General features: G+C 44.7%; 1 protein-coding gene and 1 non-coding gene across 13 annotated transcripts in view; one reads left to right on the top strand and one right to left on the bottom strand.

Moving 5' to 3' along the window:
- Window positions 1–23210, top strand: part of TLN2 (talin 2) — a 437549-nt gene that overhangs the window by 116558 nt on the left and 297781 nt on the right. The window lies entirely within an intron of this gene.
- LOC123584731 lies at window positions 19932–20035 on the bottom strand. Its single transcript, XR_006705677.1, has one exon. It is a non-coding gene; the product is annotated as a small nucleolar RNA U13 (small nucleolar RNA).

Genomic DNA, 23210 nt, shown 5'->3' with positions numbered 1-23210 from the left:
GCTTCCTTGAAGCATGAGTGCAGCCATTTTGATTTTTTGTTCAACTTTATGCTTTTAAGCGGTTTTAATTTTGCTAGGATAGGGCATGTTAATTTTGTATGGAATTTAGTTTTTGAGATGACTGTGTATGTTAATTTCTTGGCCTACTTTGTCCTCACCAGGGTGTAGGGTTAAATTACCACTTGCCCTGGTGGCTTGTTTGGGAGGAAGGAGAGTGTGTTGCCTCTTGAAGCCAACACCTTCTTTTTGCTGTCATTCTTTTAGTCCCTCACACAGGTTGACAGTGATTTGAATTCTGGGCCAAAGGTATTGAAACACCTGAAACTTGAAGGGAGAGGTGACCATAAGTGGTTTCTCATACTTATTCGTGTCTGTGTGGTGGTGTTTGAGGAGAGCAAAGAATGAGGGCCCTGGAGTGAGGTCAATGTGGCCCATTATGAACACATTACTCAAGTGCTTGCATTGGGATCAGTGACAAATGGTGAGACCCTTAAGGAATAAAGAAACCGGGGTGTCTGAGTGGCTGACATCTCCCTTTTATATAAGAGGAAAGATAATAAGAAATACAGAATCTACGTCGGGGCACATGGGCGGCTCAGTCAGTTAAGCATCTGACTCAGGTCATGGTCTCGGAGCCTGGGTTGGAGCCCGCTTCTGGGTCTACACTGTGGAGCCTGTGTGGGATTCTCTCTCTCCTCCTTACCCACTTGTGTATGCTCTCTTTCTTTCTCTCTCCCTCTTTCTCTCTCTCCCTCTTTCTCTCTCTCCCTCTTTCTCTCTCTCCCTCTTTCTCTCTCTCCCTCTTTCTCTCTCTCCCTCTTTCTCTCTCTCCCTCTTTCTCTCTCTCTCTCTTTCTCTCTCTCTCTCTCTCTCTCTCTCTCTCTCTCTCTCTCTCTTTCTCTCCCTCTCTCTTTCTCTCCCCCTCTCTCTCTCTCTGTCTCTCTCCCTCTCTCTCTGAAAAAAAATTAACTTAAAAAAATAAAAAAGAACCTTTGTCAGTAAATGCTGGGGAAATGTTTTTGGTGGGGGATGCCAGCTATAGAGTTGGTTGGTTTCTAGAGTTCATCAAGGGATTGGTTTCCAAATAAGATTTGAGGCTGCTTAGCAAGTCCTCATGAATGAAATGCGGGTCAGCTTAACATGGTGCTGCCCAGCCAGTTGTGTGGGCAGGTCTGTACCAGATCCTGGCAGCCAAACACAGCACCCTCCTGCACACCCTGTGGTCTTGCTGTTAGCTGTTTGCTGTGTATTTGGGGCCGAAAACCTTTTTGCAGGATTATTATTTTTTTTTTTTAAGCAGGGGTGGTTATTTTTTTTTTCTTTCCTAAAATTATTACTTTTTTTTTTTTTTTATTTTAAAGCAAATGAATGACTTGGTAACCCCTGAGGCTTTCTAAAAATGTTCTTCTGTTTGGCAGGTTTCCTTGCTAGTTTATTCTGCCTTTTTTTGTTGTATTTTCCTGCAGCTGACATTTTCAGGACAGAATGACTCCCAAGCGTCAATTTCAGAGTTCAAAAGCCAGAGAGGAAAATTGCATCTTCTCCCTCTGATGTGCAATTAACTTTGACTTTGACAAAGATTTCGCTCTCCCCACTGGGATGTGGGAGAATGTTATAGAGGATTTGGAAACTGTTAACAAAATGAATGGTCTGCCTTGAAATTGCTTTCACACACACATCCCACCCCCCTCCCTGCCCCGCCTCCAAAACACAAACATACACACAATCCCATGGGTTCCAGGGTCAGGGATAAGCCTTCACAAGTTACCTGCAGTTGAGGAAGGTAACTCTTAACTGCTTTAAATAAGCCAGGTGTTTCTCAGAACCAGAAGTATATAAAGTGTATCATTGTGCAACTGTTTCAACACAGTCCTCAAGCCAACAAGTAGAGGAAATCTATCCCAGAGAGGACAAGGTAGACTGGGCAATTGCAATGAAGTTGGGGACGTGGAGTTTTGAGCTGTCATGTGAGTAACCATTCTTGGTGAGGTATGGACGAGGTAGTTGTCATCCTGTATTTAGCCATCTGTTAAGCCCTGAAATAAACACTGTGGATAAAACATCTGCTTCCTCCCACACCCCATCCTAACACCTGATAGACAGGTCACAGGGTTCCACTTCCATATTGATAAATAGCTGGCTGATCTTAGGTTCTAGACCATTTTATTAGCAGCTAGCATTTTGAGAGAGGGGCACTATGCTACGTGTATTAGATGAATTCTATTAGTTCAGCCTCTGAGGAACTGTGATGTTCAGGGAGGTATACATTACTTTTTAGGGATGAGAAAACAGGGTCTTAGAGCAGGTGATGGAGTTGGGGTCTCACACCCAAGTCTGCCCGGTTTCTGAGGCTGCTTGTAAAATAAAATCGGCAACACTGTATATGGGGTACATGTAATAATTCTAACCTTGTTAGCCCTTAATACGTAGTTGCTCATATACAGAGAATGTAACTGAATGCCACAGGGAGAAATTGACAATGCCATGGCATAATGGGAGAATTGAACATGCCATTGTTAGTAATCGAAATATCAAGCAAACAAGAGTAAGATGTAGCAACTTAATTTAGTGGAAATGCATGGAACAGCACTCCAATAACTGGCACGTACTTGACACGAAGAGCACACCTGGAAAGTGGCCGTGGGTACCTTTCAATAAATTTTAAAGAGTAAGTACTGTATGGATTACTTAAAAAAAAGGGGTGGGGAAGGAGCAGTTAGAAATTAAAGACTAAAGGCAAGTGAATTGCCCAGTTCTCTGATGGTGAGATAACTGTGGATTCTTTAGCCATATTGAGCATTACAGACCTCAGGGAAGAGCTCACAGTCTTGCTGGGGACCTGGAGGCAAAAGCAGTAGGGAAGCGAGTCTGCCACACTCCCTCTCCCCTCCCCCCTCCCTCCTCTCCCCCCCCCTCCCCCCCCAACCAGGTGCTGCTTCTATTTGCTTTTGAGGGGCTGAGGGTGTAGGGTTATTTGACATACACTACTCTCTGCTTCCCGGTTAGGCATTTTGTAAATACAAATCCCTACCCTGATAGTCTCTTAGGAGGGAGAGCCCTTAAAACCACCTGGGACTCCTTGTTTATGGGAATTCTGGGCCGTTCCAGCATTCCTGTGCTCTGATAACATAGCCTTTTCTATGCAGGGGAATTAAACTGTCTTGTTGGTACATAAATTAAAATCATTGCCTTTTAAAGACTGTGAATAGGAGCTCTGTAAATGCAGGGATTTTATATTCCAAATGATTGTTCTAATGGAATACTTGCCATCCTCACAGGGGTGTGTGGTAGGAAGCGATTTTGGCTTCCTCACGGGAGCTCAGTGGTGCTGAGGCAGAGTGGCCTGGAGAGAGAACCCAGGCTTGAGAACCTGGGGGAACTCTTCTCCTGGGACAAAAGCCAGTTGCTTTTCTCTGAGCCTCAGATACGACTTGACACACACCTTGACTTTAAACTCCTAAGGAATAGGTAAAATCATGTAACTTAGACAGCCTTGTGCCTGTCATCAGATGCCAGTCTGATGTCATTTGATGTCATGGTTGTCTACACCTTCATTCGGACCTCTGGCTTTAGAATTTGCCATCAGTTGGGTTGTGTTCATATGTGTATTATACGTTTGTTTCTCTTTGTTAATTTTTGTTGATGTTTATTTTTGAGAAAGAGCGTGAGCAGGGGAGGGGCAGAGAGAGAGAGAGAGGGAGGGAGAGGGAGAGGAAGACACAGAGCATGAATCAGGCTGCAGTCTCTGAGCTGTCAGCTCAGAGCCTGACATGGGGCTTGAACCCATGAACCGTGAGATCATGACCTGTGCCGAAGTCAGACGCTTAACCACCTGAGCCACCCAGATGCCCGTTTGCTTTTCTTCATGGATTTTTACAGATGTTTGAAAAACTTTGGTAAGATCTGGAAGTTCCAGTCTGTTTCTGTTGCCCATGATGGGTCTCCTAATCAGGTGAATAAAGAGGAGCTTAGAATCCAAAGGATTTCACGTCAGAAAGTATCTGCCTTCATTTTGTACTCAAGGGGGAAAAGAGACCCTCAACGCAAATGACTGATGTCAAGTCATAAGTTAGCTGGAAAGGATGAGAGTAACAATGTTGTAGTCCTCACTCTAGCTGCCACCGTGGTGTTTGTGTGCATTAGTTCATGTTAGAGCTTCTTTACAAGAATGCTGTCGCTGTTCCAGTTTGACATGTAAGGAGGCTGGGTCTTGGGGAATGGAAGGCACATGCTCGAGGTTGCATGACTCTTGTCCTATTCTGTCTGGCTATAAATCTTACTCTTTTATCTGGAACCCTGCCCTGCCTCTTGGCTATGTTCGATCTGCTTCTTACAGCTAAGTTGCTAAAGCCAGCCATGTGTCCTTAGGTGACACATCTTCTCGTACAAAATGAGGGGGATATGTACAACGTTCTGAGAACTCCCTGGAATGTATACCCATCTTTTAGAGATGATTTAAAAGCACCATGTGAGTAGCCTGTGCTTACGAGTTTGTGACTCGGTTCCTCTAGCATTGATTGAATATATCCCCGTGTTCACTTTGGAAATGGGGTCATTTGCCAGATCCTTAGGGACCTCCCCACCCTCTTTGTCGGGACATATTTTCTCGGGCCATTGGCAGAACCGTGCTTGAGGTTAGGACCATTTCTTTTCTGTGGTGATGTCTGAGTTCGGTGGGATCTTCTCAGGTATGAGAAATTGGTGAGAATTGACTCAGTCTGCTTTTTCTTGCCTGTTTTGACTTCCTGTACTTGGTTTTTCTATTGCACCTTTCGTAATAGCGTATCCCTTGTGCCTTGCAGGAAATGGGACCCGGGCTTAGTTACATTTGTGGGCTGTTTTGCCCAAAGAGACCCCTGGGGTGGTTGGAGGGATGTACTGACTGAGCCCCAGGGGGGTGGTATCTCCCCAGGTGCTGTTGGTGTTCAGCAGAGCTGAGGCCTCCCGGATGTCACCCTCCTTTCTCAGCACTCACCACCACTGCCTTCTCTGTCTACATCGTGGCCTTGCCATCCTGCCGAGGCTTGCTGATCCTCTGTGTTCTCAAGACTCTCTGTGGTGTTGGGGCGCCTGGGTGGCGCAGTCGGTTAAGCGTCCGACTTCAGCCAGGTCACGATCTCGCGGTCCGTGAGTTTGAGCCCCGCGTCGGGCTCTGGGCTGATGGCTCAGAGCCTGGAGCCTGTTTCCGATTCTGTGTCTCCCTCTCTCTCTGCCCCTCCCCCGTTCATGCTCTGTCTCTCTCTGTCCCAAAAATAAATAAAAACGTTGAGAAAAAAAAAAAAAAAAAGACTCTCTGTGGTGTGGTGTTGGGCCTGTACCTGTGCTGCCAGTGGGAACTGCTGGAAGAGAAGTTGGGAAAGGAGCATTCTAAAGGCTTTCCTTCTTTTTTTTTTTTCCTTTTTAAAAAAAGTGGTTAAATGTTTATGAGAGAGGGAGGAAGGGAGAGGGAGAGGGAGACAGCATGTGCAGGGGAGGGGCAGAAAGAGAGGGAGAGACAGAATCTGAAACGGGCTCCAGCCTCTGAGCTGTCAGCACAGAGCCCGACGCGGGGCTCAAACTCACGAACCATGAGATCATGACCTGAGCCGAAGTCGGACACCTAACAGAGCCACCCAGGTGCCCTGCAAGGCTTTAGTTCTGCATTAATGCCAGAATTGGGCATGAAGGGTGGTCAAGAGTGGCAGTGATGGGCTTGGTCAGGTAGACTGTGCATTTAGTATTTTCTCTTCTGTCGATACTCGACAAATGGAATAAACAAAACAAGGGGAAAAATCCATATCTGTTTTTCTAATGAGTATGAACACACTGGTGCATTGTCTTGAGACACGGACACATGTACATGTGTAACCATCGTTCTTGGGTACTCTGGCTGCTGGTCGGCGCACATGCGTTCCTCGGGCTATGCTACTGCGTCTCCTCAGGGTCCCCTTCAAGGCCCAGGGAAGCCAACACCAGGACCCAGGAGTGTCCCCTGCTGTGGGGTGGCCTGGCTCATTACAGTGGTCTCAGAGAATCTTCCTGCAGTAGTTTCACGGACTTCATCTGCTGGGTAGGGTCCCTCAGATCTTAAAGGTGTCCTGCCTCCGAATGGAAGTAAACACTTAAAACCTCAGGTCTCCATCAACTAGGATGCTGGTCCAAATGAATCTCTGACAGACTCCGTCCCAAGTGATTTCTGGTTCTCTTGGCCAGTTGGGTAATCGTGTTTCTGTGTGGCAGGTGATGGAAGGGTTACAGACGCTGGCTCCGGTCGTCAGGGAGCTTATCCTGTATGTGTGCAGATGAAGCGATGAGTAACTGAAGACTTGGACCATGGTGTTAACTAGACTTAAGTATATGTGTGGGTATTGCAGTACGTGGTACGTACAGCAACAGATGGCCTGTGCAGAGTCCATACACCCTATATGTGCATCTCCGGTGTATAGACTTGTGTACCTATGCAGGCACGTGCACCCATGCCCTTATGGTACCAAAGAGACCCCGAGCCGTGAGCTTCTTTTTGATTCTTGGGAAGGCTTCAAGGGAAAATTCTAGGGACATGGGTGTTGGGAATGTGGGATGGATTTTGGACCCTTGGTGAGGAGCGCATCCTACAGCTGGTACAACTAGGGAGGCTGTGAAGTGTTGGGCACTAGAATCTGGAGTTTTCTTTGGATTCTGCAGAGAGCATTTTAGGTGATGTTGACTATATGGCAAGATTTGGTCTCTTCGGGGAGGGACGCTGAGTGTCCTGACGAGTTAGATTGGGACCTTTGGCCTTGTACTGCTGGGGATGGGGATAAAATTCTCATGCTTCTGCCTCAAGAAACCACTGGCCTGTATTGGTTTTTTTTCTTAATTTCTTTTCTTAAAAGAAATTTCTTTAAAAACTTTTTTTGAATGTTTATTTTAATTTTTGAGAGAGAGATAGAGACAGAGTGTAAGCAGGGGAGGAGCATAGAGAGAGGGAGACACAGAATCCGAAGTGCAGGCTCCAGACTCTGAGCTGTCAGTACAGAGCCTGACACAGGGCTTGATCTCACCAACTGTGAGTTAAGTCAGTTGCTGAACTTAGGTCAGATGCTTGATCTATTGAGTCACCCAGGTGGCCTTAAGACAAACCTTACTTAAGGAAGAATCCACCTGGCTTATCACTTGTTACTGTGTACAGGTGTTTGAGCACGGCAGGAGGGTCACTGCACTCTAATATCTCTCAGGGACAGAAGTGACCTCACATCCTTGGGGAAATAGTAGTGAGTCAGTCCCAAAGATGAACTCCTGCCTGGGGAACCTTGCAGAAAACTTCCACCTTGTTCCCACAGTTGAGATAGGAAGATTCTGACAGATTTTATTTCAACCTGGAGTTCACAGAGATTTATAGCTGAGTATAGTAAGGCTTTAACTCTTGCTTCATGGGCTGGCTTTTATCCTGTGGGTTTTAACCACTGCCCGCCTCTTTTTCTCAAAGAGAAAAATGTGTTTTTTGTTTATCTTTGTAGAAGTATAAGGTGATCATTACTGAACTCATACAAAAGTGGAAGAATAAAATAGTTACTCCAAAACCCACAGCAACTTGTCATTTTGATAGATTTCCTTCTAGTCTCTTTCGGTGCATATTTAAAAACTTTAAAAAAAAATATTTTTGAGAGAGAGATGAAGTGCGAGCAGGAGAGGGGTAGAGAGAGGGAAACACAGAATCCGAAGCAGGCTCCAGGATCTGAGCTGTCAGCACAGAGTCCGATGCGGGGCTCCAACCCACGAACCATGAGATCATGACCTGAGCTTAAGTCAGACGCCAACCAACTGAGCCACCCAGGCACCCCAATATTTAAAAACTTACTTTTCCAGATTATAAAAATAATGTGTAAAATATAACACATACTTTAAACACAACATGCATGTATTTACCTCGAAGACAGTTAATATTTTAGTGCTTTTCAAAAAAAAAAAAATATTTTAGTGCTTTTCCTAGAGGTGTTTTTTGTTGTTGTTGTGTTTTACTTTTATTAAGTTTTATTTAAGTTCTCTCAGGTTCAAACTCATGGGCCTGAGATCAAGAATTGCATGCCCTTGGGGCGCCTGGGTGGCGCAGTCGGTTAAGCGTCCGACTTCAGCCAGGTCACGATCTCGCAGTCCGTGAGTTCGAGCCCCGCGTCGGGCTCTGGGCTGATGGCTCAGAGCCTGGAGCCTGTTTCCGATTCTGTGTCTCCCTCTCTCTCTGCCCCTCCCCCGTTCATGCTCTGTCTCTCTCTGTCCCAAAAATAAATAAACGTTGAAAAAAAAATTAAAAAAAAAAAAAAAAGAATTGCATGCCCTTCTGACTGAGCCAGCCAGGCACCACCCCCTCCTTAAAGTTTTTTTAGTAGATGTTTGCATACTTGGAATAAAATTAGGAAATTTTTAATACAGTTTATATTTATATTTTTATTTTCCAGTTCATATTGGCAATGCTTATGTTATTTCAAATTGTGTAAACGTGGTTTAAACTGATATAGCCACTTAAGTGGCTATATCAATTAACCTGATCATTTGCTATATTTGTAGTGGTGGAAAATTATCCTGATGGTATGGTAGGCTCTGAAGACATTATCCAAGAAGTCAAAATTGGGCCCCCAGACCAAATTAAAGTGTTGAAATTAATTCAGTTTGTGTCAATCTCAATACACAGTAAGAAGCAAGGAGAGAGATTAGGTTAAGGCATGTAGGTCCAGCAGGATAGGTGGACCACAGTACTCGTATCCTGGCTTGGGTAGTGTTCGTATATCCTGTGAATTAGCCACCATGCCCTTCCCTGCTGCTGATGTGATTACAAGGACAGAACTGAGAATGAGCCAGAGGGCTCAGAAAACAGAAGATTCTTGGACCCCATACACTTGGTCTGTTGCAGGAATTCAGGAGGAAGCATTCCTGGCCACATGTGTCTCTTATCAAAGCTCCTGTTGAACGTCAAGAGCTTTTCTTCTCCCATAATACACCAACTGGGCCAGGGTGGGTGTCGCCATTGGGTGACCATATTTGGGTGTTTGCTCAAGAATACTGGGTGACCACTTGGTCATTCTGTCCCTTCCTATCTATGTTCAGTGCACATGTGTTCTACTTCTTTGTAGCTACCACGTCACGCAATCTGTGTGCTTGTTTACCCTCTGTAAGTCACGTATCCTGTAAGTTTCATCCATTCATTCTCTTCTTCTCTGTAGCAGAACTGAGTATTATTGAAAGGCATGGCCAACACCCATTGTTCACATTGTTTAATGATGAGAGGTAATACTTCAACAGCCATCTTCGTATAAAAAGCTTTTTCAGCATTCTGGGACAGATTGCTAGAAGTGGAATTACATGGGCTGAAGGAATATTTTCAGGGTTTTTAACAAGTACCGTCAGATTACTTACTTGAAGAGAGATGTAGGGGAGAATGGGCTACAACTTAACACCTAGTTGGTTTCTTTCACACCACCCCGTCTCCAATCTCTGCCTCTCTTAGTTATTTTTATTTTTATTTTTTCCTGAATAAGCAGAGCACAAATGGAGGGTAGATATGTGGTGGCAATAATTCTCCTTCCTGCATCTGTCACGTACCTTCTCTCAGGCAGCTTCTCCTATGTTTTATGTGTCTGTCCAGAGATAAACTAGGGGTAGACAAATGTGCATGTATGTGTATATTATTATATACAACTATATTTTTAAAAAAATTTTAATGTTTATTTTTGAGAGCACGAGAAGGGAAGGGGCAGAAAGGGAGACACAGAATCCGAGGCAGGCTCCAGGCTCTGAGCTGTCAGCACAGAGCCCGATGCAGGGCGCAAACCCAAGAACTGCGAGGTCATGACCTGAGCCGAAGTTGGACGCTTAACCAACTGAGCCATCCAGGTGCCCCACAACTATATATATTTTAAAGCACAAGTGATCACATAGTGTTTACTTCCGAGTGTTTTGCTCTATATTTCATGGGTCTTTGCATATCAGTACTTAGAGAACTGCCTATTTTTTTTTTAAATTTATTTTCACTTTAGAGTGTGTGTGCATGAGTGGGGGAGAGTGCAGAGGGAGGAGAGTGAAAGAATCTTAAGCAGTTTCCAGTGCCCAGCACAGAGTCTTACATAAGGCTAGGTCCCATAACCCTGGAATCATGATTTGAGTTGAAATCAAGAGTCGGATGCTGAACCAGCTGAGTTCCCCAGGCTCCCCTAATGGCTGCTTAGTCCTCTGTCATGTGGATGCATCATAACTTCCCTTCTTCTCTGTTGATAGATATTTTTTTGGTCTCTGATATTTGGTGGGTTCTTAACATCCATGAATAAATGGTATATGGTGTATACATGAATTTGTCTATAAAGTAAAATCCTAAAAGTAGAACTATAGATTTTACAGCTTGATGGACAATACCAAATTTTTCTCCTTCAAGGAAAGATGTAAAGGAATTCTCCTTTCTCCAATCCTGTATCCATACTGTTAGACTTTTTGATCTTTGTCTTTCCAACAGATGAAAAAGTGTCCTGCTGTAGTTTTAATACGTGTTTTTCTTATCAGTGAGGTTGAACATCTTCTCAAAGAACTCCTTTCCTGACTTTCCTTGTTGCATGGTCATACTTTGGTGCCATTGTTGTTGTTGTTGTTAGGTTATTGGTCTATTTATTGTTCATTTGTTGGAAGTCTTAAGAAAGTTCTTTATTGTGAGAGTTGCAAGTAATTTTTCCTAGTTGATCATTTGTCATTGAACTAATATATAGTGTGTATTGCTTTGAATATTTAAAGAGATTTTTTTAATGTTTGTTTACTGTGTGTGTGTGTGTGTGTGAGAGAGAGAGAGAGAGACAGAGAGAGAGAGAGAGAGAGAGAGAGAGAGAGAGAAGTGGGGAGGGACAGAGAGGGAGACCCAGAATCCGAAGCAGGCTCCAGGCTCTGATCTGTCAGCACAGAGCCTGATGTGGGGCTCGAACTCATGAGCCATGAGATCATGACTTTAGCTGAAGTTGGATGCCCAACCGACTGAGCCACTGAGGCGTCCCTGCCATGTACATTTTTAAAAAGGAGATGGAGTTGAATTTATCCATCTTTCCTTACATGGCTTACAGTTTCTGTGTTCTACTTGGGCCTTCCCCACTCAACGTGGAAACCTGAGACTTCCGTCTCCTCTCCCCCAGTGCTAAAATGGATTTGCTATTTGTCTCTGAATCATTATCTCCAAGCTGAAAGGGATTCAGGGATCTGTAGCTTAGATGGGGCCTCAGGTGAGTCTCCTGAAGCCAGTCCATTTAGGAATCATCTGAGAGAGAGTGTGGCTGTCTCCCAGGTGATGAATGACCCAGGTTTACTTAATGGAAAGAAGAGTCTAAGCTACTTGGAATAGTATTCACTGGGAACAGTTGGAAGCTACGTGAACTTTCATCAGGCCATTGGCATGATAGGTGGTGCTCATACAAAGCCAGCTGCTCAGCACAGCCCCTTGCAGCATGTGTGATTGGCCCTCTTGGCAGTCATGGCCCTATCTGGTAAGTAGGGCCCAGAACAGCCCCTGAAATACCCTACAAAAAAGGGACCAAATCTCTGCTTTTCTTTTTTTTTCTTTTAAGAACATTGCTCTCCACATGGTAAATACTGATTGGGCAACAGGACCATGCTTGCTTGTTCTTTGATTTGTGTGGATTGGATGCCTTGATTGAGCTGACAAACCTTGAATGTGGGGTCTTAGCCATGGTTGCTTACCTGGTGTATGATCTTGGGCAAAGCACTCCGCTTCTTTGATTGGATCTTCCTCAGAAAATGAGATATATCGATGCTGCACAGTTGTGAAGGTAAGATGAAGTAATGAGTCTGACGGTTCTCCTTCAACTGTACCTAGGCCAGGTGGGTACTTGGCCTCAAAATTTTAGGTGCGCAGGGATCCATTCAGAGAGGTTCATTAACTGTGTGACCTCTTGGGCCCAGGGCCATGTGTTTTGAACGTTGACAAGATTGTGAAGCATATGGTCTCTGATTCTCACGTTGTGCAGCTTTGAGGTGGGCGAGTCAGGGAAAGCTGGTGGGGCTGTGTTGCTTGGGGTCTGTCTGCTTTCCCTCCCCTCCCCTCCCCTCCCCTCCCCTTCCCTTCTGACAGTGATCCATTTGGGTCCAATTTTCATTTAGTTACGAGCTCTAATTCAAATTTTTAGACGGTAAGGATTATTTTACACATACATTTAGAGAGACTAAGATAATTAGCTGATTTTTGTTCTGAGAATATTCTTCTTCCTCACCTCATTAATTATTGAACAAGAAAGTTTGCCTCCTGTGGGCAATGCTTAGAGGATTTAAATCATGACAATATTTATGTCTTTATGGGTGTTTGCTGATATTAGCACCAGGCCTACCCGCCATCCTGGCACTCTGCCCAGGCAGGGAAGTTGGTCTTTATGTCCTGCAGTCTATGGGCAGCTGTTCAGGACGACCCCATGCAGTGAACCTTGTGAATTACTAGGAGTTAGTGATGTGACAAGATCCCCATTCTGGTGGCTTTGAGGTTTAGGTGATTGACTGTGTGCTTATGATGTGAACCAAAATGTTTGCTGTTGGTTTTGATTAATGGGGCCTGGGTCCCATTTTAATTACCAAAGGGAAGATCTCGAATAGTAGGTAATGCCTGTGGTCAAAATGTTTTTTCTACCTAACACTTGTTTATTCATTCGGTTCTGAGATCTGAGAAAAACCTATCTACCTAAACACCCTGCATTGGGCAATATAATCTAGCAATGTTTGGTCAGAGTAGACATTAATGAAGATTAGAAAAATTAGGTCTCCTAATATGATGTGTAGAAACTGACTTTATTTTTTGATTTATTGGAGTGCACAGGTGGAGGGGAGGGGTAGAGGGAGAGAGAATCTCAAGCAGGCTTCTTGCTAAGCATGGAGACCCATATGGGGCTCGAACCCATGAACTGTGAGATCATGACCTGAGCCGAAATCAGGAGTCTGATGCTCAACCGACTGAGCTACCCAGGTGCCCCTGACTTGTAATTTATTTTTTGGTATCCTCTTGGCTTGGAATTATGTTTGTGATATTGATAGAGGCAGTGGCCTGTGTAATTTCTGCTGTACAGGGTTTAAGAGACATGGGTTCTAAACCTGTCTCTACCACTGGCTGGCTCTGTGACCTTGCCTAGCCCAACAGCTCTGGGCTTGAGTTTAATCCTTTGCCCCATGGAAGCTCCAGGAGTGTAAAGGCTTGTCTGCGCAGTTGACTGCTAGGGTTTATGCAGAGTAGGTGCTCAGGAATGGTGGTGTGAGTGAGGGAACTGGTCAAGGCTGATTTAATGTGCATTTCATATTCCAGGGATCCTATTCAGATACTTGCTGACCCAGTAAGGTTTGGAGTAAGGCCTGAGATGCTGCGTTTGTAACCCGTTCTAGGTGATGCCTAGGTTTGTGCATCACCCTTTGAGTAGCACGTTGCCTTTAGATGAGAGATAATCTGTTCTGCTTTACTTACCTGCAGATCTTTGTAATGTCTTGCTGAAGGTCACTTTGTAAATACAACTTGTTCACTGAAACTGACAAGTAGTCTCTGCGCTGTAGCTGTTGTGACCGAAAAACTGTCTGGTTTAGCTTCAGCACTGGCTTTCAAGTGTCTATTTAGTTCACTTTGCTTTAGAACATGGTCTCCAAGCAGGAGCACCTGGGAATTTGTTAGAAATGCAAATTCTGGGGGTGGGGGCGGGGAGTGGGGCGCTTGGGTGGCTTAGTCACTTAAGCTTCCAGCTTTGGTTCGGGTCATGATCTTATGATTCATGAGTCCAAGCCCCACACTGACAGTGCAGAGCCTGCTTGGGATTCCCTCTCCCTCTCTCCCTCTCTCCCTCTCTCCCTCTCTCCCTCTCTCCCTCTCTCCCTCTCTCCCTCTCTCCCTCTCTCCCTCTCTCCCTCTCTCCCTCTCCCCCTCTCCCCCTCTCCCCCTCTCCCCCTCTCCCCCTCTCCCCCTCTCCCCCTCTCCCCCTCTCCCCCTCTCCCCCTCTCCCCCTCTCCCCCTCTCCCCCTCTCCCCCTCCCGTGTAGGCTTGTGCGTGCGCTCTTGCAGACTAAATGAATGAACTCATGTATTATGTGTGTGTGTGTGTGTGTATATGTATATATATATATACATACGTATATATATGAAACAAACAGAAATGCAGATTCTGCGGCCTCACCCCAGAGACCTACTGAATCAGAAAACTCCAGGGTGGGGTCAGCAGTCAGTGTCTCGGAACCACCCATCCAGGAGTTGTTGATGTTTCAGAACTACTGCCGTGCTTTAAAACCTTTCAGCACGTTTGCAGGCGATGGTGTAGGCTGCTGGTGGGTATCACGGCACCTCTTTTGTTTGGCTTGTGGGTCATGAGGATATCCTGAAACCAAACAAAAGTTGATAGACAAAAAAAAGTAGGTTTTAGTGAACTTCCCTGAATGGGTGGCAGGTAGAAGATGTGATGACTCTTGTTGGAAGCCATGTTTTTATGGATACGTGTCAACCTCCATTGGGCCTGATTTTTCTTACTGTTCTGGAAATTGGGAGACAGGGTTGCCCATTGGAATCACCCACGGAGCTTTAAAAACTATAGATGCCCACCAGAGGTTCTGATGTCCTTGATCTGGGGTGCAGCCGGGACAGCCAGATTTTTAAAGACTCCCTGGGTAATTCTAGCATTTAGTGAAGATTGAGAATTCCTAGAATAAATGAATGTATCACTTTTTTTTCTGAGTATGTTTTAAATTTATTTTTAATTTCCATGCAATAACTCCGTTGTGTGTATGTGTATGGGTTTCTGACAAACGCATAAAGTTGTGAAATCACCACCACCCTCCATTCCTAGCATTTGGTTTTCATTAACGTGCTTGTGGAGTTTTCTTCCTTAAAATGACACATGGAAACACATGACCTTCACTTGATTTCTGTCATTACTGTTACTGTTTTGTTGTTGTTGATTGACGTTTCTGTCGGAAATCCCATATCCTGAAATTAGTGCTACAAAACAGTTGCCTAACGCTAACTTGCTTTGTAGTTTGAAGAGCCTCTTAATTAGTGGTGCGCAGAGTCGGGAAGCATTTATAACTACAAATGGTCAGGGCCCAGTCCAGACCAGTTAAACTAGAATCTAGTATACCTGTTGGGACCCTGGCATGGGCTTTTTTTTTAAGGCTGCCCAGGTGTTACTAAGGGACAGCCAGGCTTGGAACCATTTCTCTATGATTGTCCCTTAATTTTTTTTTTTTTTATGTTTATTTCTGAGAGAGAGAGAGAGAGAGAGAGAGAGAGAGCGTGAACACACAAGCAGGGGAGAGGCTGAGAGAGAGGGAAACACTGAATCCAAAGCAAGCTCCAGGTTCTGAGCTGTCAGCACAGAGCCCGATGCCGGGGTCGCACGTGTGAACTGCCAGATCGTGACCTGAGCCGAAGTTGGATGCTCATCTGACTAAGCCACCCAGAAACCCTTGATAGTCCCTTAAAGTGCCTGTGAGTCCTAGATCATGGGTTCTGGTAAAGGTCCGTATCCCTTTTCTCAGCCCAAAGTGCTTCTGATATTCTTCTTTTTTTTTTCCTTCTGTGACACGAATCTGGGTGCATTTTTGAAAAGGATTCAAGGAAAATGACTTCCTGATGATTGAGGATAGTTGAAGAGAAGTGCATTTTTTATTTTTGCCTCCTTGTGAAATACTGTTGATTGGCACAGTATATCTGTTGTTGTGCCTCTTTGGACTGTGTGTGGAGTTTTGTAATCATGTGGATGTGTGCGTAGTGGTCGGAGGGAGGTCAGCTCACTGCTGTCCAGGCTCAGCTGTGCTTTTGTTGTGGGAGAGAGGAAAGTGATGCACGGATGCTCTCTGGCTAGGGCTTTATCAAGTTCATGGAATGCTTTCCTGACCAATCTGTTGATGCTGTGATGTTGTTTTTAAAAGATATTTTCTTTTAAAACATTCTTTCTTTTAAAACATGTCTTTCTAAAATGACCGCCTGGGTGGCTCATTTGGTTAAGCGTCCAAATCTTGGTTCGGCTCAGGTCATGATCTCAAAGTTTGTGGGTTCAAGCCCTTTGCATTGACAGCACGGAATCTGCTTGGGATTCTCTGTCTCCCTCTCTCTTTACTCCTCCCCTGCTTGCTCTCTATGCCTCTTTCAAAATAAATATTAAAAAGCATTTTCCAAATAAATAGTATAAATAAGTAGTCCCTTGATCTCTAGGACTAACAGCACCTTGATTTTCAGGGGTTGGGGCTAGTCTTCCCATGGTGCTTTTTTAATCCACAAGCTGAACCAGTTTACCCAGAGGGCCTTAGTTCCTGGAAGGTGAAGTCAGGCCGTGTACTATATAAAGTTAATAAAAGAAGATTGTCTCACTGGAAGCTTAGAACTTAACCATTTCATGGATAAGGCAACTGAGCCTCAAGGGGAGAAGTGGCTTATTTGCTCAGTCCCTCAGCTGGGCCTTACTCCTAGCCCACTGTCCTGGATGGCTTACCCTGTGATTGGGCTCATGCAAAAGGCTAGATGATGGATAATAAGGGTACAAAGGGTAGTTTTAAAGGGGTGATTCTATCAATGTCAAGCCTGACTGATGGCTCGGCTCCTGTATTGAGGGGATTTTTTTGGGTCTTAAGAGCCCACTTCAGACATTGATTGAGGGCACCCTTTTCTGTGTATGGTATTCGGGAAGCTGCTAAATGTCTTCACTTTCTATCTGTCCAGCAACTCTGCTTTTCCCAGGCCTTAAACACCAGCCTGTCTTGGTTGTTACCCTTGGAACATTACCTCTGTTCTTGTACCGAGAGTTTAAGGAGACAGTCATTAATGGCCGTGTGGTATTGAGCACCTAGAAACGTTTCTACTCCACTAGCTCTCATTCCTCCAGGTTCTCTCCCTGCAAAGTCTTGTTACCAAGTGTTTTGCGTTACATGTAACGGTTTGTCCAAAGCTTCATAAGTGTGAGATTGGAACTCACCTGTGTCAGATGAATAAACTGGTGGCAAATTTTGGAACTGGGAAGTCTTTTCAGGAAGATGTACTTACAGAAGCAGGTTCTGTCTTCTGTGGCTAGAGGGGCCTTGATCATATCCTTCCTCCTTGGTTTTACATTTGGGGTCTTACTTGGATTCTTACATTCACATGGTTCCATGTACACTTCCAAAGAGACAAAAAGAGTGAAGTTTTACCTGTAAATTAAAAGATTAAATTCTACCTTCTGACCCCTTTGTATGGGAAGTAAAATATCCCTACGTGACAGATTGAGGCCATTTGTGAATCAATAAACGTAGGACTGTCATTCTGAGAAATTGTTCAAGCTTCTGAGAACAAATGGAATGCCTTAAAAAAATATGAGAGAAGATCTATCTGATTTGATTTACTCTGGAGAGAAGGTGGGTGCTTTATAACCTGCTGATTACCATAATAAAACATCTTTATTTTTCAGGGAAACATAAAATGACAATAGACCTTAAAGTACAGTATCCTGTCACTTGCCTCTGGTGGGGAATTAAGGATGGTTCAGTTGTGATTTGTAAAGAGCATTCCAGTGGAGACTAAATTTTAAGGCTAACCTCAAAGTAGAAACCATAGCTTGCTTTGGGGGAAAGAACTGATGATTTGCTCTTCCTGGTGCTTTCCCACCACCCACCCCGCCCAACCTTAGTCAAATTTTGAGTAGACCAGTTCCAAGGCAGGACTGATAAACGTGCTCTTTCAGAAGCGTTTTCATGTTATACATGTATCGTGTTTTGGATGTGGAGAGAGTTGTCCTGTTCTCTATGTGCCAAGAATGGGTGGTGGGTGGGATTTGTACCTGGACCAGTGCACTTTGCTTAGTCTTCGGGGGTGGTGACTGTGGCATGCACCACTAAGTAGGCCCAAGTCTGGAAAAGCATTGTGTCCGTGTTGGGGGTGATAGTGCACCTTTAGTGGGGAGGGTTAAGAAGTTGGTGCTTGGTTTCAGACAAGGGTATCACAGAGGGTGTGATTAAAGTCAGCATCACCATGGAGGGTGGGAGCAGGGTGAGCACAAACCTGTCTGTCAAAAACCTGAACCCTAGGATTACTAGCCCCCTGTGGAACTGGAAGGAAGGAGTACCAGTGGATGATGGGTCATTAACTCAGGCGTTCATTCCCTCAGTGGGTCAGTCGGACATCTAAACACCCACTAGCCATGAAGCTCTTTGGAGAGATTTTTAAAAGTTGAAAGTATGCTTCCTGCTGTCCATCTGGTCATCATCTCCCCCTTTGGCTTGTTTCTTCCAATAAACATAATGTGAAGAGCTATGTGTCAGGCCCGTTGTTAGGCACAGGACACTAAAAAGGTGAGAAAAAGTAAATATTTGTACTTAACTACTAGACTTCCAGCTGTTGACTGTGCAGGTATGTATAAATAGTCATACTTAAACTCAGTCCAAATGGACTCATTGTGTCCTGGGTTTCCATTAAACTTAACAGCAAAAAAATTAAAAAAATGAGTAAATGCTTCTCAAGAAGCACTCTGTAACAGTGGGGGGTGGGAGAACCTAAGACCCAACCCCTATAAAATGTGGTACGTGTGCAGAGAGAGACATGTACAAGGTATTACAGGATTGCAGAGGCATGGTACCCATCTGGTTCTTAGGGTGGGATAGCTTATCACAAAGGGCTTCCAGAGGGAGGGAAAGAAAGGAATGTTAGCCAGAGCCAGGCTGGTTGGGAATGCTGGCAGGTGGTGGTAAGGAGGGAAGGCCTCTCAGTCAATGCAGAGGAGGTGGGAAAACAGTTGCAGGCTGGGAGTTCACTGTGGAAGTCTCAAGATGTTCCATGTTGATGGGGTATTAGGATGATGACAAACTGGAGAGGTAAGCAGAAGCCAGGATATGGCCGGCCTTTCTGCCTGGCGGCGGTAGTATGGATTTGATCTTGAAGGGGTTTAGGCAGCCGATTCACGGGGCGCAGTGCGTGATCTAGTTGAAAAGACAAAATTAACATATTCCTGGGCAAAGTGGCCAATGAGTTCAGTGCAAAGATTCATTGGTATGTCCCTAATGGGATGTATGGAGAAGGGGAGGGATTCAGAGATCATTGCCTGAACTTTGAGATGTGGAAACTCTGTCCTGCTGTCCCGTGGTTGTTTGCTACGGTTCTTGTGGAGGACAGAACAGACACAGATGCTGTTCTTCCTCAGGTGAGGGAAGATTGGCAGGTTTCAGGAACCAGGCCATAAGCTTATGAAGTCAGAATTAGGAGGTTGGCTCCCATTTTTGTCCAAGCTTGTTGACCTGATTTGCTGATGCATTTTTGGTTCTGGGGGCCAGGGCCACCGGTGAGAAGGTAGAAGGAGTCCAGATCCATTAAGAATCCACCCGCATGGGGGACTTCTGCAGCTGTGTTACAGTGATGTTTCATAATGACTGTTCTCCATACTTCTGTGTATGTTTAAAATTTTCCATAATTGATCAAAATAAGAATAATACCTTCGTGGGTTTGTGTGAGAATTCAGTGAGAACTGATGCAGGTGAAGATCTTGCGCAGTGCTGTGCTTGCTGTGTGTTGACCATTGCTATTACTCTCCACTCCTGGCCAAATTCCTCTTTTCCTTCCCCACTCTTCCTTCATGCTCTTGACTTCCTTGACTTTCTTGGCCCTTTCTCTCATTTCTGTCCTTGGAATTTGCCCCGTGGATTTCAGACAGTCGGACTTTTCTGGTTTTGTCCCTGTATAGTTCTCACGAGGGCATGCCTGTCTCTCTTCTTCTCTGGCTGATCTTGTGCAGGGAACCATCTCTACTGAGGACCACTCCTAGGGTGACCACCCAGGGGTCAACCTGCTTGACTGGTACTTGGTGTGCCCAGATACCTCCTTGTGTATAACGTGCGTGGGGGGTGGGGAGGTGGAGAGGGGTGTTGATGGGGAGACAATGAGCCAAAGAGGCCACAGTAGATAATATCCCCCTTTATACAGTGGGTGTCTTCGTGTACTGTGATTTTTTTTTTCCTGAATGTCAGATGGGTAACATCCCAATGTCATAACAAGGTTTTAGGGAGGCACATGTCACACAACGGCGTGAATACCCAGTCATCACGCTTGGGAACTACGAAAGGATCTGTAGTGTCCTATTCTTTACACATAAGTATAAACTCTATGACTCTGTGCCTGTGGACGTGATTATTTATACACTTAATACAACGTCAGGGATGCTTGTTGCCATTTTGTATTGAGCCATTATCAGTGACTTTCAACCTTTTTAACCTTCTGGCTTCTCTAGCTGCTTTGCCAAGTTGCAAATTATTTAGAAACCATTTGTATAATATACTAGGTGAAAAGATTATTGGGAAGAACTTGGTGACGAATCCTTCCATAAGAAGCACAGAATACCAGACTGGCTGGCTAGCACAGTCAGAACAGCATTTTGACTCTTGATCTCGGGATTGTGAGTTCGGGCCCCATGTTGGGTGTAGAGATGACTGTAAAAAAGAAGTAAATTTAAAATACAAAAATGCAGGGGCGCCTGGGTGGCGCAGTCGGTTAAGCGTCCGACTTCAGCCAGGTCACGATCTCGCAGTCCGTGAGTTCGAGCCCCGCGTCAGGCTCTGGGCTGATGGCTCAGACCCTGGAGCCTGTTTCCGATTCTGTGTCTCCCTCTCTCTCTGCCCCTCCCCCGTTCATGCTCTGTCTCCCTCTGTCCCAAAAATAAATAAACGTTGAAAAAAAAATACAAAAATGCATAGAATATTTATGACTTGGGAAGTGCAGTCGTGGTGGGAGGCTTTTCTCACTTGTTTATCGGTAAGATGTCCTTTTGAAGTAAGTGGTATCTCCCTTTTACTTAACCATTGTCATACACCAAATATTATTCTAGGATTCTTTTGCCAACAAAAGAAAACTGACCCTGAACTGGTTTAAACCATAAAGGGAATTGAGTGGTTCTTTTGACTGAGAAATCCAGCCATGGGATGGACTTCAGGTATGATTTGTTCCAGAGATGCATGCTTGTATTGGGGATCTAGTCCATGCCTCTAGGATTCTCTTGGCTGTACTTTCCTCTGTATGTTGGCCTCTGCCACACACAAGCTGTCTACAACTCATTGAAGCACAGATACCCTCGGGAGGTCTAGGTTTTAGGAATGAGTGCTTACATCACCCCTGGAAGAGCCCACCAACTTTGAAACAGGGGAAGTGGAAGTCTTGACATGGACTAAAGCTGGAGGTTGAGGTTGTGTGTCTGCCTTCTACCATTCCTTGTGCCCAGGGGAATGGATGCCACCACTGGGCTAGACCCCAGGATTTGCACCCCAAAGCTGAGAAATGTAGTCAGTCTCTGCAGAAGCGCAAATGTAAGCAGAGAGTGTTAAGAGGAAATGAGTAGTATGGAGGCTGCTCACAGGTGTCCACTCCAGGGACTGGCCTGGGGTTTGCATGCAGTGCTCTCCATCCAATTTCAGAGCCTTTTAATCCATCTGATATCTCCTTTAAAGTTGGTTTCTCCAAAGCACTATTTGATAACCTTCACGCTCAGTGTTCTTGAGGAAGCCTTGGGTCTTGGTCTTTTGCACGTTGCTGTCTAGGAGCATGACTTTGTCCACATTATCTAATTGTTGAAGAACTCCATATGCTCAACTCTGCAATAAGGTGGCTGGGCTCTATTAATTCATCCTATATTTACTGAATACCAGTTATGCCAGGTTCTATGTTGGGGACTGTAGTTATCATTGTATCTAATGTAGACATGGTCTCTGCTGTTAAGGGGCTTACTGACGAGTGGGAGGGACAGGCATTAATTAAATGGTGTAAGATGGAACGTCTGATACATGCCTGGCCCTTGGCAAATAGTTTTCATTCAACGATTAACTACACACATGCATAATTTTATGCTGTGTTCAGTACTCCTGTGGGGAGCCTTGAGAGGGAGGATTGCAAGGAATGAGAAGAGAACTCAGGATGGGAATGTCCACGTGCAAAGCCTAGGGATGGTGTGAAGGGCATTGTGGGCTTTTTGAGTGTCTACCCTATGGGAAGCTGATGTCCTTCCAGCCCTAAAATTCCCAGATTTAATGAGGAGTCATATCTGGCTCCTTTATGCTCCTTCTGTCTAAAAAAAAGAAAATAATGAGGCAAGTTACCTGTAGTGATCTCGGTAGTTGTTAGAATTGGTTACTCCCTACCTGAACCTGTTCTTCTTAATGTTAAATACTCCAGGATGTAAATTCCTTAAAAATGTTCATTGAAGACTGGATAAAGAAGGTGTGGTATATATGGATACAGTGGAATATCATTTACCCACAAGAAGGAAATCCTGCCCTTTGTATCAACATGGATGGACCTTGAGGGCATTATGCTAAGTGAGATAAGTCCAGACAAATACTATCCAATCTCACTTATGTTCAGAATCTATTAAAGCTCAACTCCTAGAAACAGAATAGAATGGTGGTTGCCAGGTGCTGGAACATGGAAGAAATGGGGAGATGTTGGTCAAAGGGTACAAACATTCATTTATAAGAGGAATGAGTTTGGGGCATTTAATGTACAGCATGGTGATGAGAGTTAACACTGTGTTACAATGAAATTTCAAAAAAAATATGTTCCTTGCTTTTCTAGGCCTTCTAAAAATATGAAAATGTTCTAGAAAGTGGAAAGCTCTGCTCTGTACCAGGTGTGTATTGGGTGGTCCCAGCCCAGCTTGGTGGCTCTTCGCTAGTCCCCATTCTGTCCTGGAGCTCACAGCACCTCTTTTCTGAACTCACAGTGCTGGTGCTTTCTGGGACATCTCTGTCTCTAGCATCTTTTCACGAATCTTGATAAATACTCTAAGCAATGAGAACCAGGAAGGAAGACCTCCGGTTTACCATGTATTCCTAGAACAGCTTCTCCCCACAAACACCCAGAAGGAAACCCTGCACAGCATAGACACAAAGGGTCATGTTTTCCTGAAAAGGACAAACCTCTGTTCCATAGCCTTGCAACTCTTCCAGGCTCTGATCTGCTTTGGGACATATGTCGTTTCTTTGAGCATCCATTCCTAAGTTAACCTTCTACCCTCTGATCATAAATTTTTTTGGGAGAAGCGCCTTTATAAAGGAAGTTTGAGTATAGTTACCAAAACAAACAAACAAAATCTCCATGAAGATTTAGAGGTGGCCTCAGGGAGCAGCTCACTGGATGTTAGGGCTTTTCTTTTATTGGCTGATGTGTATAGGAAAGTTGTGGGGTGAGGGACAGTATAATACACTTCTTTGCTCTTTCTTCCACATGGTGCTTGTTGAAATAATGATTAAGATACT

The sequence above is a fragment of the Leopardus geoffroyi genome, chromosome B3 (assembly GCF_018350155.1).
Source record: "Leopardus geoffroyi isolate Oge1 chromosome B3, O.geoffroyi_Oge1_pat1.0, whole genome shotgun sequence".
Taxonomy (NCBI): domain Eukaryota; kingdom Metazoa; phylum Chordata; class Mammalia; order Carnivora; family Felidae; genus Leopardus; species Leopardus geoffroyi.
Note: the sequence above shows the minus strand (reverse complement) of the source record. Positions and strands in the feature narration are given on the sequence as shown.